Below are 15187 nucleotides of genomic sequence, written 5' to 3' on the forward strand. Positions count from 1 at the left end.
TCTCAGATTACATATATTATGTACATATATTATGATTTATTTATACAAAGTTGTTAACATTGAACTATATGTATGTGTGTGTGCCTCTTTAGAGAGAAAATGGAAGCATGTTTATCCAAATGTTAGTAGTGGTTATATCTTGGTAATGGAAATTAGAGGGATTTTTGCTTTTCCTGCTATTCTTCAAGGAGAATGTATACCTTTTATACTAACAATAAAACTTGTTATTTATCAGTCAGTACACCAAACTTGCTGCTGGGCTCAAATGGTAATATTTTATTTGGAAATATTTAATATGTATTCACAAATAGGGTTTCTCTGTAGTTCTGTTTTATGGTTGTTTTGTTGGTTTTGGTAGCAGGTTAACTAGTTAAATTAAAAAAAATTAAAAAAAATTTTTTTGGGGGGGTGCTTCGGAACAGTAACACTATAGGAATGGTCACATTTTTAAACCATGAGAATATCCAGGTTAGATGAACAGAAGTGGGGGAGGTGGTAATTCTTTGGCAACTTTTAAAATATCTTCTGTGAATATTGGTCTATTCTGAATTACTGCCTGTTTGATTAGTTAGTTTTGGTGTTTTATATTTTCTTAGAAGATTTTTTATTTTCAAAGATATTGAGATATGATTTAAATGATTTTGTTTCAAAAATAATATAATTCTGATTATATTTCTATTTTCGCACTTTTGCTCAATTAGCCTTACCAAGATTTTATCTATTGTATTGTTTCAAATAACAGCTTTTTGATTAATTGATTTTTACTGAATTCCTATTTTCTAACTAATTTAGTTGTTTTTAATCTTTATTAATGACATCATTTTAGTTTTCTCAAGTTCCTTTCTACATTTTTGAAGTAAATATTTTGTTCATTTATCTTCGTCTTTATTTAATATCAAAAGAGCAATTGAATCTAATTTGGGGAAGTAAAAGTCAGTAAATCTCATTTCCCATTTTCCATTACATGAACTCTCATTGGTAAGGGTGATCAAACAGAGGAAAACAAAGAGGCAAATGAAGATTTTGTAACTTAAAACACAGGGGTCTGATAAAATTTGGATAAATGATAATTTATTAATAAAGAAATGAGAATAAACATTTATAATACTTTATTTTCTCAGTGAGATTTAAGAAGACATTGTTCTCCTAAAACTATAGCTGATGACATAACAAGGGAGCAATGTAAGACCAAGAAAGATTTCTTAGTGTGTTTCTCCAATTAAAAGGGCAACAGTGAATTGTAGATTCCATCCAATGAAAAGCAAATTGCTTTATTAAAAGTTATACTCAAAACCAGTACATGGAAATTCAAGAAAATAGACATGATGAATATATATCAACTATGCCTATAATAAAATTTGTATGAGTGAACAGGAAAAATGAAATAGAAATTGTCAAAGAAATTAAAAACAATGCTGAAGATTCGAATATAAAGCAGAATGATGAAACCTAACTTACATTTAGATAAAGGTTGTTGACATTTTTGGGTTATAAGGATAAATAAGAAATCTGTAGTTATTTAGGCAGAACAATCAGATGGCTTATGAAGGTAGAAGCAGAAAGGCAAAATTTCTCCCTGTATCTCTTATCAGTTGAGGGCCCTTCCTAACTCTCTTGTGGGTAACTTCCTTCTCCAATAGGTAAAAACACCCGTATTAAGGAATAGTAATGTTCCCTGCTTGCTCAACTCACTATTATGCTCATGCCATGTTGGAAGTCAGAGATGTTCAGCAGGATCTGTGTGAATTCTGGAATCTGGCCACTTCCTGAGTATTAGTGTGACTGATTAAATTATTAATCCCTTCTAGGACCTGATAGCCCTCTTTCTCTGCTGTTTGAGTTGAGGAGTGGGGAGGGGGGTTCATTAAGTTACATTGGAAAATTCTTTCAAGTACTTCTCTCTAGTGGTTGTAGTTTGGGAGGTCTTTACCTCAATCTTGTTTAATCTTCATTATATCTTATGGAAAGTCCTTAAAGTTTTCTAGAATGTGGGTGGCACTCTTACCTAATTTCCAATGATAATTGCTGATTATATTTCTTCAGATATTTAAATGGGATAATTTGAGAGGGGCTAGAATTAAAGATGTGGATTTAGATTGTTATCTTGGACCAAAAGTCTTCAAGATTACTTCATGTGAGACACTTGTTCCTGTCTATCTGGGCCCCATGTGTCCTACTTGGGAGACATTTGGAGAGGGAAAGGGCAGCTCTTGATTTGGAAGTATGTCCCTGAGATTTTTTTTTTTCAGTGAAATTACCTATTGATTTAGTTTCTACAATAAGTGCTATAAAATATAATTTATGTATTTAAGAATTTAGGAAAACTAAGTACTTTCTAGAACTTAAAAATTGTTCATTAATCAATGTTTATTTAATTGTGGATCATTTATAAACTATCCTTACTTAAGTCACTTTTTCCCCTTAATCCCAAGTTTTTCACTGTGTGTGTGTGTGTGTGTGTGTGGTACTATTTAGTTTTTGTTAAAAAATAGAGGTGAGGTTTATGTAGCAAAGTCAGCAGAAATTTTCATGCTTCACAATTTCGTCACTGGAAGGTCCCCAAATTTCTTGAACCCTTGGGAGGATTTCTCAATGTGCATATTAAAGAGCAAGAAAAGAGAACAGCATTTTTTTTTTAAATGCTAAAAAGCATTACTGTGTCTTTAGAATACCATTTGTAAAACAACAACAAGCTTATCTGTGCCCTCAATGTAGATCTGGAATGGTTTGAGAAGACACAGATTGTTTTCTTTCATACAGTTTGAGGCATGAAATCTACCATGATATTGGGCAAATATATGTTGTATTTTGGGAGAGAAATATTAGAAACTGTAAATAAGAGACACAGGTGCTGTATTTAGTATTCTAAAGATGTGCTTCAGGTGGTACAATAATGATTCTGATGAGACCAACTGTTTACACACATCACACACACGGATTCTAGTGGTTTTAGAAAAGCAAATTTGTGACTTTGCAGAAGTGAATGTGGTACATTTTCAGCATCATTATGACCATTGACTCTGATTGCTCAGTCCACACATCTGTTGCAGTTGCCTTTTATGGTGATATTGCTTTTCTGTCCCTCCAAACTGAAAAATACTGGGACAGTTAAGTAAAGTCTGAATTGTTGCACAAAGGACCATTTGCTCATCAGATCCCATTGATTTCTTCTGTGTCTGTGTTCTGGGAAAACTTCTGGTTGAAACTTTATCAATCTGATTCAAAGTTTTATGAGGAATGAATTCCCATTAACATTACACTGGTTTGATGTATCCATTTCTATTTTCTGTGTGAATCTCTTTTGATTTCTAGATTATAGGAATTAATAAAATCCAATAGCTAGTAGCTCAAAACCAGCAAGAAACATATGTAAAGATTGTTTCTTCATCTAACCTATTCTTTTTCATTAATTGTAACTGTTTGATCAAAGGTAGCATCTTGGAATACATTGCCATTCAAATATTTGAATTTAGATTTATGAGTAGATCACAGGGTCAACCACCCATGGACTCTCAAAGAGGAATGAAGGGGTCTCTCAATTGCCTGTTTCTGAAATGGCCCTACAGTGTTTAGATGAAGAATTGTGATATTCTGGATATAAAACTGGTGATCCTGAGGATAATGAAACAAAATGTCTCATTAACAACAAAAGTTCTGTACCCTGTGTATCAAGTCTATAAGGAACTTCACAATGCCAGTCTCTTTTCTCCTTTTATAAATATGGTAGAAGAAGAGGGAAAGAATCCCAAGCAGATTACTTCCTGTGAGACACTTGTTCCTGTCTATCTGGTTCCCCAAATACATCTTCTTCCTTCAAAAAATCTGTGGCTTCATTTCTTTTAACCCTCCACTTCTTCATTTTTATTATTGACTCTTTCACTTGTTCTTCATCCACTCTAAGATATTGCACCACTGGCAACTACTTTCCAGGCCCCTCTCCAAGCAAGAGGGTGGCACAAAAGACTACCAAGAGTGGTAGAAGAAGGTGAGAGAAGAGTCTCACTGTGTGGCCAGTTGAGTGTCCAGTCCCTGTCCATGGTTTGGGGGTTCTGGCAAAGTTAGCAGCATTATACTTCATCTAGGCTTTGCGGTTATAATTCTCTGTGTAAGAGTTAAACTATGAGGCACCTGGGTGGCTCAGTTGGTTGAGCGACCGACTCTTGATTTCCAGTCAGGTTATGATCTCATGGTTATGAGATGGAGGTTCACACTTGGCGTGGAATCTGCTTGGGATTCTTTCCCTCTTCCTCTTCCTCCCCCTCTGTCCCTTGCCCAGCTTGCACTGTTTCTCTCTCTCTCAAAATAAATAAATAAAATCTTATTTTCAAAAAGGAGTTACACAATGATCAGCTTGGAAGGAATAAAAATCAGGGTCATTTGGGACTCTACTGATTAAATAACATGTCTTTTGTACCTATAGACCAAATCATTTATATTACAACCATTTTGTTTTGGTGGAGTTTTAAGTTACATTTAGCTACTCTTTTATTCAAAAATATTTTTTAATCACTTCTAAAGTAGGAGTGAAATAAAGTAGTCTTTAGAATTCCTACTATTCACAACAAACTGCAATGATTTTTCATCCAAATGCTAATATTTAATTCATTTATTAAGTACCTTTTTATCACAAAGTGTTTGTTCCTTAGGCTTTGCCCAAGGGTTTGGCACTCTTTGGATCTTAATATCATGGCCAGTGAAATACAGACCACGAAGGCCAAACATCCTAAGTTTCAAAGTTTTGGGAGCATGGACTGAATTCCCTGCAGAGACTTTGGACTAGATGTGACACTAATTTGGTCTCTCACATAAGCAAGTTGATTTCCTGGCCATAAAGTCAGTGGGATATCAAATGGAACCAAGTTTTGCCTTCCTTAATCCCATCTGCCTCAACTATAGCTTAAGTATCTCTAGAGAAAAAGAGGAGGCTCCAAACACAACGTTGACTTTTATGACACTATTAATCCAAACCAGGGTAAGATGCATTAGATTCTTCCCACCCAATTAAAACAAATACATCTTTTTGTTTCTTTTTTTATTAAGTTTTTAGATTTTAATTCCAGTATAATTAACATACAGTGTTATTTAGTTTCAGGTGTACAATATAGTGATTCAACACTTCCATACATCACCCTACACTCATCACAACAAGTGCACTCCTTAATCTCCACCACCTGTTTCCCCCATCTCCCTCCCACCTCCCCTCTGGTAACCATCAGTTGTTTTCTATAGTTAAGAGTCTGTTTCTTGGTTTGTCTCTCTCTCTTTTTTTCCCTTTGTTTGTTTTGTTTCTTAAATTCCACATATGAGTAAAATCATATGGTATTTGTCTTTCTCTGATTTAGTTTACTTAGCATAATACTCTCTAGCTCCATCCATGTCATTGCAAATGACAAGATTTCATTCTATTTTATGGTTAAATATTATTCCATTATATATATATTATTCCATTATATATATTATATACAATTCCATGATATATATATATCCTTTTCTTTATCCATTCATTCATCAGTGGACACTTGGGCTGCTTCCATAATTTGGCTATTATAAATAATGCTGCTTATAAATAGGGGTGCCTGTATCCCTTTGAATTAGTGTTTTTAACAAATGCATTCTTTATTTCCATTTGTAAACTATAAATCTCTAATTGAAAAACCTGGTTAAAGTTCCAAAATCTTGGAATGAGTCTTGCAGAGTTAAAGCCTGGTTGAGTTCCTTGAATGCACAGTGAATTAATTCTAGAATGATTTCCCAGTCTCCAGGATCAGCCCTTATGGTGGGTGTTGAAATGAACCTTACTTCTCTGCATTCAGGCTGCTTGGTTCGTTTTTTTTAAGCCATGGTAATCTGATCGATATCTCCTCAGTCTCTTGCAGAAGTCCTCATTTTACATATGGCCTCAGAACTGTTGTCAGTTTCCTTCCAGTGCCCATTTGCTTTTAGTCTTCATTTGATTCTTGAGACCACTGGTCAGCTTTCTCTGTCATCCTCTGAGTGCTAGCAGGCTGACCTTTATGGATGGATGGTCTGGCCTTCCATTTGAGGTTGGACTGTGGGATTCCATTTGAGGTTGGACTGTGGGAGGCACTGGCAGAAATTGGAGGGTGGGATAAGAGAGAGGTTGGGGTACTTATTTCCCAGACTCTCTTCTTGTTTGGTCATCTCTTGGTAGTGGCCATGTTCTACTACCATATGTGGTAAGTGGTTATAAACCACATATTCTGTCAGATGTTTTTTCCCTATTGCTTTAGGTCTCCCTGGGTTCTCGTTACAGCTCCAGACTCTCCTTGTGGCAGGGTGAATAGTGGCCCCCAATGATATTTAGATCCTAATCCCTAGAACTCATGAATATTACCTCATATAAAAAAGGGTCTTTGCAGATGTGATTAAGTTAAGGATCTTGAGATGGAGAGATTATCCTGGGTTATCCAAGGGGGCCCTAAATATAGTTAAAAGTATTTTTTTTTAAAGAAAAGATTTTATTTATTTATTTGAGAGAGAGAATGCCAGCAAGCACGGTGAGGGGAGGGGCAAAGAGAGAGAAAGAATCCTAAGCAGACTCCTTGCTGAGCACAGAGCTCAGTCTCATGACCCATGAGATCATGACCTGAACGGAAACCAAGAGTCAGATGCTTAACTGACTGAGCCACCCAGGCACACCCCCCCATTAAAAGATTTTATTTAGTTATTTATTTGAGAGAGAGAGAGTTTGCATGTGTGCAAGCGGGGGAGGGGCAGAGAGGGAGAGAGTGGGAGAGGGAGAGAATCTCAAGCAGACTCCCCCGCTGAACACAAAGCCTGACATGGGGCTCCATCTCATGACCCAGAGATCATGACCTCAGCTGAAACCAAGAATTCGACGCTTAACTGACTGAGCCACCCTGGTGCCCCTAGTTAAAAATATTCTTAAAAGAGGAAGATATAGGGAGATTTGACTACATATAGATAGGGGGAAAAAACATGTGATAGAAGCAAAGTCAGAAGGAGTAAATGCTATACTCTTAGCTTGAAAGATGAAGGGACCACAAGCCTAGGAATGCAAGGAATGCAGATTGAGATCCTGGAAAAGGCAAGAAAATAGATCCTTCAGTACTGCCTCGTGAGGAAGAGTGGCTCTGCCAGCCAACACCTTGATTTTAGCTCAGTAGGACTGATTTTGGACTTTTGGCCTCCAGAACTATAAGAGAAAAATTTCTGTTGTTTTAAGTCACTAAGTTTGTGGTAAATTTTTTCAGCAGCAATAGGAAATTAACACACTCCCCTTGGCATTGTAAGCATAGTGGAAACTGTTCTTGCTGTTGCCAGCTCCAGGTTGCTGCACCACCCCGTCCCTTGGTCTCCTTTAACCTGCCCCCACCTTCATAAGATGTCCCATTCCTTACACTCTGTTGAGTTACCTTTGAGACAATGCCACTTGTTTCCTTCTGGGTCCCTGACTGATACACTTTGCTTCCTCTGCCTAAGGCCAAGAGAACTAAGACCCATGACAGGGAATTCTCATTTAATTTTCAATGAGTTCCATGAGGAAAGGACAATAGGTTTTGCTTTGTTATGCTTGTTTTAATGAATGGATTAATTAGTTTAGGAACACTGTCAGCCTGTATTTGGGAAGAGTACCAGTGGAGCAAGAAACAAAGGATCCTAAAATGATGTCATTTACATTTATGCAAATATACCATATGATGTGAGCTACACATGATGTTATTAGTCTTTCATAAATAGTCTTTTTATTGTCAAAGCAAGGGTTTACCTTGCCAAGCACAATATGAAATGAAATAACTCTTATTGAAAGAATTCATTTTTAAAATGTTTCAAATGATATGTATACTTTCGAACACAGGCTTTCTGAAAAATCTCTTCTTTTTTGTTGCTGGCTCATAAGTATTCGTCTGGAAAGTGAGGATTGTCAGATGTTATTACATACACACACAAAGTCTAACAGTTTATTTTGTGGTATTTTATTCCCACTGAAGACATTAAAAGTGAGTTTGTGGTTTGCAACTGTAGAACATAAATATATTAAGTGAAAGTAAGCTGAGGTCCAGAATTAGTCTGTAAGCTGGAGAACTTTTACACTTATGCCCTTATAGAATAACAAAACATATTATTCTCTAGAGGACTGATTTAATAGCTTTTTATAGATCTGAACCAAGCAATTATTCCAAATCCTCAGCTATTTGACCTTTCCCATCATTGTTGTTACTGCTATAAAAAGCATTATGTATGTAGTGCTGGGCACTGAGCAGGAATCTTGAGCATGCACTATCCCTAACTCTAAGCTTTAATCTTTTGCTATAGCTCTTCTGTTCCGAAGAGAAATGTTTGCTCAGAGAAACTAAAAGCAGCAGGCCTTTGAAAGCATGTAAAAGGGTGCTTTATAAGTGTTCAGTGAAATACTTATCTTTCTTTTTCTTATGGACCCCTGATTGATCGATTGTCTGCAGTCCTCCAAATAACATAATTTCCACTCCTTACATGAGCAGTTGACTTCCATTCAACACTCTTCCTGGATATATTTTTTTCTTTATAACACTCATTACTTGCAAAATTATTCTGTTTAATGTACGTGTTTAATGTATTTTATCCTGTTTAATATATATATCCCGTGTAATGTTTTATGTACTTAATGTATCCTGTTTAATGTAATACAATAATGCATTAATGTAAAATTATTTGTTTTTGAAGGCTGCCTTCTCCACAAGAATATAAACCCCATGAGGATTGGTACCCACTAGATCCCTAGATCTTTGCACATACTTGACATGTATTAGGGATACAAAAAAATATTTGTTAAATGAATGATGATGCTATCAGCTTTGAGCCTTTAGGTGGTCAAGTTGACTGTGTCACAGGTTACGTGGTGCGGCTATGTTTATAACACTACATATTCTCGCTGAAAAGAAATTCATTGGAAAAAAACCACCTTAGTATGTTGGGCCAAGAAGTATGTCCCATACAGATTTCATCATCAAAGTAGACCTAGAGTTCAAGCCATGCCCCATCCATCCAGAGATGTTCCATTGCTCAGGAGTCAGGGAGAAGCCCTTGTTACCGTTGATGCTTTACTTTAAACAATTTAAAAACATGCTGTAACTCCCACTCCTGTACTCCCAGAGTAGGAACAAGGATTAAAAGCCTCCAAGAGTTTCCAATCTCAGTGGAAAATTGGCTGTCACATGGAACGAGATATATACTAACTGATTTTGCCATGCAATTGGGTTCTTAATGAAAGCAGCGTAAAACAAAACTGCACCCCTCTGTATTTCATTTGTGCATCTTGTACCTGGAATAAAATGTAACTTCTGTAAATCTTTAAGTTGGATTCAATAAAGCAATAATACTCTACTGTGCAAACTGACCATTTAGCTTAATGACTGATTTGTTACACCATTAACTTGTCCCATGCCTTGTCTTAGGGCTCTTTGCTAACTGAGTAGTTGTTAACTATTGTAATGAACAGATTCTTCCAAGGGGAAAAACCTCTTAAACTGGGCAGTTAGTGATATCACTGGCTGATGTATTAAAGGTGGCCATGGAATAATGAATAGATTTTAAGGTTATTAAAGTTTAATCGTAGAGGCATTGTAGGATCCTAAAAAATAATTTAGAAATAAAATCGGGGAAAGAAAAAGGCATGTAGAATCTTGTCCAGGTTTTGCAATTTGCACGTTACATGTCAGATTTCTTAGCTGCTACTTTAAAAAATCTCTGTGGTCAAATTACATGGTTTGAAAGTGTAGTACTATTATTAGGAGTAGCAGCCATGGTATGCATCCTCTCTTTTTGATGAGTGTACTCTGATGTAAAAATATCTCTCATGTCCTCTAAAGAAATAGACGAAGTCATGGAGGCAGTCCATTTGGAATTAGAATAAGCTGGTGGGAAGGTGTAGATCTTCAGAAAAGAGTCCTTACAAATGGAGCAGGGAATGGATATGCTTATTAATCACAGGTAGCCTGGCCTGGATATCTACACTGAAGATTATATCTCCTTGTCTTTATAACAGTCTTAACAACTTTTATAGAAATGTAATCAAATCATTTACTTCACTTCTCCAGTGTCTTCTACTTTGAGTTTTTGTAATATACAAGGGCCCCTTTCTCCTGTGAAGCAGAGTCATCTCAATATTCTTTTACAAAGCAAGCTATCTGGAAGTTTTTGATATGTGATTTTCCAGGACTATGTTAGTATCTATTCTTTCAAAAACATATTAAATGAAAAATAATGAAACCATAAAAGTGTTGGAGGAAAACACCCCTGAATATACGCATATCACTGGGTAGGAGGGGTATTCTTCATTCTTGAAAGAAAGGCTTTCTCAGCATGGCACCAAAAGCAGAATTCACAGTTGAAATGTTCATACACTTCTACATAAAAATTAAAAATACACTTTTGAATGCAAACTACTATAAAGTTAAAAGGAAAACTAGGAACAGTACTTCTACGTAACAGATTAAATGTTAATTTGCTAAGTGTAAGAAGCAGTCTTATAAATAAATAAGAAGAATTGGAAATAACATAAATACCCAACAATGGGGAATTGACAAAATAAATTATGGGCACTCATAAAGCAAAATAAAAACCTGTAGTCTTAAAAAATGTTATTTTATATAGGACTTGACAAGGTATTCATAATATAGCTAAATGAGAGAGGCAGTTACACAGGATATATAGTGTGACAAATGTATTTTTACTTTTACTAAATGTTAAATGACTAGGACAGAATTCTGGAAGGCTTAACAATAAAATATTTATAGTGATCATCTCTGGTGGTAATATCTCAGGTGATTTTTAAATGATGTTATTCTAAGTTATCTAAAATGAGCATAAATTGCTTAAGTAAAAGTAAAAAAATACATCAAAACATATTAAATACACTGTGGATATATCATAGGTGTCAGGCTGCTATTTAAAATATTCTTTCACATTTATTTTATTTTTGATGAATTATCATTGAAAGCTTTTTTGAGTCGATGCCTTTGCAAACCATATTGAATCTTCCAGATCCTTGGGGGCATAAGTTGATATTTAAAGTTTTTGTCGATAGGTTACATGATGATCTAATATATAGAATTCTATCATTTTGGAATTTACAAATCAGAGGGAAAATGATGCAGTTACTGCTTGTTTCTGTGCACAACAGAGGAGCACAACCCAGAAGGATGCTGGTCATTACAGCACCATTGCTCATGCTGGTAATAAAGGCTCTGGCCATAAACCCTGCTCCTGCCATGGCTGTGCTAACATAGCTCCATGCCAAGAACATAGTTAGGGAAATAATCACTGGAAAAATTACATTAAAAATGTGCTGCCACAGTTTGACTGTGTATCTCATTGTGGTCTACCACTGGTATTCTAAACAGGTACTAAATGGACCAATTCTTGCTTTTACATAGTTTTCTCTATCCGCTCCCCCCACCATGGTAGAAGTATGATGCTATGTGTAACTAAACTATTAGTGGGGGCTCCTGAGTCTCTGTTTAAATCCTGCTATTGCCACTTGCTAATGTGTAACCTTGGACAAGTCACTTCACTTCTCTGTTCTTTGGTTTTCAAGTCTTGCTGAACTCGTTTCTGCTCCCTCCACCATACCATATCCATTAAGACTCCCTGCCCAAATCTCTACCTATTGTGTACCTATTTCCTTCTCCTCCTCCATGCTCTGTTTTGTCCACTGTAGGACATCCATTGACAGAAACCACCTGCTTACTTGAGCCTCTGCCTAATGGCCGTTGGCTCTTTCAATGTACTACTGGCCAAGGCAGATTTTGTTCCTGCTGGAGAATCATTGGATCAACAGCATGCTGTCTGTATTAGCTCTGTTAGGTCTATGGGTCCTTCCAAATCTATCCATCTTGCCAAAAATGAAGCTCCATTTATGGGATCTGTAATCTGTTCATGTCAGAATCCTCTTCTCAATTCCTTTTGTGGCCATTGATGCCAGCAATAAATTAACTCCTCTTCCCCATTCTATGAAGACAGAGGCAGGTGACATCAAATTGGCCTGATTTACCTCCATGTGGGGAGCCTGGGAAATTATTCATACAGAAGATGCTTCTTGCTTTTGAATGGAGGAAGAGGTCAACTGACCATCTCAACTCATGCTCAAAAAGCCCAAATGAGCTCATTTAATCTGAAATAATAAAATTGTTTATAAAATTGTATTGATGTCTTAAGTCTTTAGTGTTTAAACATTTTTCGTCAGCTGTCAAGAGATAAAGATGTCCACAGAAAGCAGAAAATATAAAAGTCAGTTCTCTGACTAGAGTGGAAAACTGCATTATTTGAAATTCTCTTGCTGTCTCCTATAAAACTGAAGACACGTAAAAATAACCTCTTATTTGCATATAAAATAGCTATATAAAATTGGTCTACAGCTTATCTCATGCTGTAAACACAAGGAAAGGAGAAAACACACATTTGTATGTACAGCTTATATTGAAAAGTCTTATTAAACCTAAATTATGCATTTCCATTCAGGAAAAACTTCTCCACTAATAGAAAACTGCAGCCATTTTGCTTGGCAAAACACTCCAAAAGTTCACATGGTAGGAAGTATTTTGCTATGTTTATATAAGCTGTTGGTTTTATTCCAAAGCAAACTATTTGATTAAAATACCATTTGTTAGCCTCTTGTGGAATATGGCTGCACTACTGAGAAAGTGTCATCATTTTTGAGGTTAGTAAATGTGAGTCATAGGGTAGAGAGAGTAGGAGTAGGCGGAGAGACTGCAATGCAGACCTGATGCCTGTGAGAGCAGAGGAGGAAGGAGACAGGAGGACTGGATAGGAAGACTCTCAGACTAGTGCAGCTCTGAGATAGGCTCAGCTAGGCTGATAAGGAGCTGGAGAGTAGACTGCTCATTAGAAGAGTTCTCTGTTGGGCAAGAGCAGCCTGGAGAGTACATGGCTTCGGCATGAGTGCTTCAGCACGTTCTGAAGTGTGGGGGCTGTTAGCTAAGTGCAATCTTTGCAGCATGTTCTCTCTTGAATGGAGACTGGAATGTGTACCTCCATGCTTGTCCTGCTACCATGGTAGCCATTTGCTGCCTCCAAGCAGATGTTCTTATATGCTACCCGGCTTTTCTAGTTGGTACTGGCAGGAAGATTAATCTGATATACTATAATGTTCCACAGCCATAAGCAGACTCTTGAATCTTATTTGTTTTAATAAAAAATTTAATTTAGTTTTGGTATCAAGGATTGGTAGTCATGAGACATTTCTCTCTGGAAGATCTTCACAAAATGATATAAACTTAAAGAAGGAGTAAAGACAGTCTTTTATCTGATAAATTGGTTTTCTTCTCTTCTCCCTTATCGGGACAGAGCATTCTCGGTGCCTGCTACCTGACATGTCCTAGTGACTGACTAGAAATGAAACTCCTATGGGGAGAAATAATTGCTATATCATCAAGTCTTTGGTCCTCAAGTATCTTCTTCATTAATTTTTCCTACTTCTGGCCTTCCTATTCCAGTTTGATTTTGCCACTATTGAAGTTACTAATGGCTTTCTAATGACTTGATGGGGTGGGCTGGATGTAAGAAGGTGATGGGCATGTAAGTAATCTCTACTGATAGTAGATTGAATCACTTGAGGCCAAGAATTAATTTTTAAAAAATTATGTTTGTTTATAGGGTGAAACACATAACAGGTACTCAATTCTTGAATGACTGAATAATGATGTAGATGTTGGATAGGAGCCGAATGCGGTTCACTTGGAATGCATTCGGTAGTGATAGAAAGATCTTGTGGTGCTCTCGAGATTGTCATTGTCTTCCTCTTGTGAGTTTCTAAGCAGGGAAATTTTATTATGGTGGCTAGATGCTACCTGAAAGATGCAGAAAGACTTAATATTAAGTGACAAGAAATAGGGAGGCAAGTTTAAAGACAGGGAGCATAACTGTAAAAATTATGGAGAGTCAGAGTTGAGTAGTTGCTAAAGCCAAAAACTTTTATTATCAGGACCTTTACAGAAAATATGATCACTGAAATATAAGCTAAGAGTAGACATGATGAAGACCAACATCATCAATTTAACAATTTTGTCTGGAAGCAGGAAGACTTTTTTGGAGATTTCCATTAATATATTCTCAATATTTTAGCAGCATTGGATCTTACCTCTATTACCTATCTCCTAGATATCTCTCCTTTTCCACACTTCACTTTTTCCTTTTTCCTTCTTCATCTCCCCCTTCCACTGCATTTGCTTTCCTCTTCATCTTCTTGTCTCGTTTCTTTTCCTTTCCCTTACTATCTTTTCCTTCTTTTCTACCTCAAGAAACTTAATTCCCCAAATTTTCTGCCAAGTTGTTAATAATATATAAACAGGGTTTAAATTATATATTCGATGTACTTAGACTTTAATTTGTCTTCTTTCAGAGGTAGCATTTCTAGTACCATGTTCTCCTAAGGCAGAGCACACCTGTACTCTTCCATGAAGTACAGAATCCCACAGTGGATTTCACACTAAATCCACTCACATCACTGGCTTTAGATGCATCTTGCTATACCAGTTTATGTGAGTGTCACCACCTGCAGTTTAAATAATGGACAATTTCACTGGCTCTGTATAGACTCTGGCTCTTATGTCATATTTCTTCCCTACCACCTCTAAAGAAATGCCTATTTTTTTTTCTTCCCCAGGTTATTACAAATCTTGTCACTATTACAGAAGCACAATTTTCTAGTCCCTTCAGTTTTGCTTGTATTGATTTTTAGCTCTATTTTATTTACATTGCTTTTAAAGTAATATGTGCGCATTTGCATTCATACAGGTGGCTCAATGAAAAAACACTGTGCTCTTTGTACTCAGCAAGCAATTTTTCTCATTTGAGATCCCTTTTTTTAAAATTAAGTAATATAGTAATTTAAGTAGTAAGTGCTTCCTGTAAGAGATTTTATTATTGCATACCTTCTACCATGAATACTATCATTTACCATGAGCAAACCAAAATAAAGAGGATTTGTGAACTATCAATTAAGTTGACCCAAAATCAGTAATACACAACTCCAAATTCCCACACATCTTCGACCTACATTCTATTCAATGGACATCTACCTCCTGCTTAACAAATAGTCAAGAAACCACACAGTATCACAAGATTTTCCTAAATCATTTTTGAAAGGTTAACTTATGAACAAATGAAAGTAAAAGACATAAAGACATAGTATAAGCAATTAAGTTTT

The 15187-nt window shown here is 36.2% G+C and overlaps 1 pseudogene; it reads right to left on the reverse strand.

Annotated features, from left to right (window-relative positions):
- Nucleotides 1-3005: 3005 nt before the first annotated feature.
- Nucleotides 3006-15187, reverse strand: part of LOC116631393 — a 28317-nt pseudogene continuing 16135 nt past the window's right edge.

This window comes from Phoca vitulina, unplaced genomic scaffold, assembly GCF_004348235.1.
Source record: "Phoca vitulina isolate PV1807 unplaced genomic scaffold, GSC_HSeal_1.0 scaffold5, whole genome shotgun sequence".
In the NCBI taxonomy this organism is placed as follows: Eukaryota; Metazoa; Chordata; class Mammalia; order Carnivora; family Phocidae; genus Phoca; species Phoca vitulina.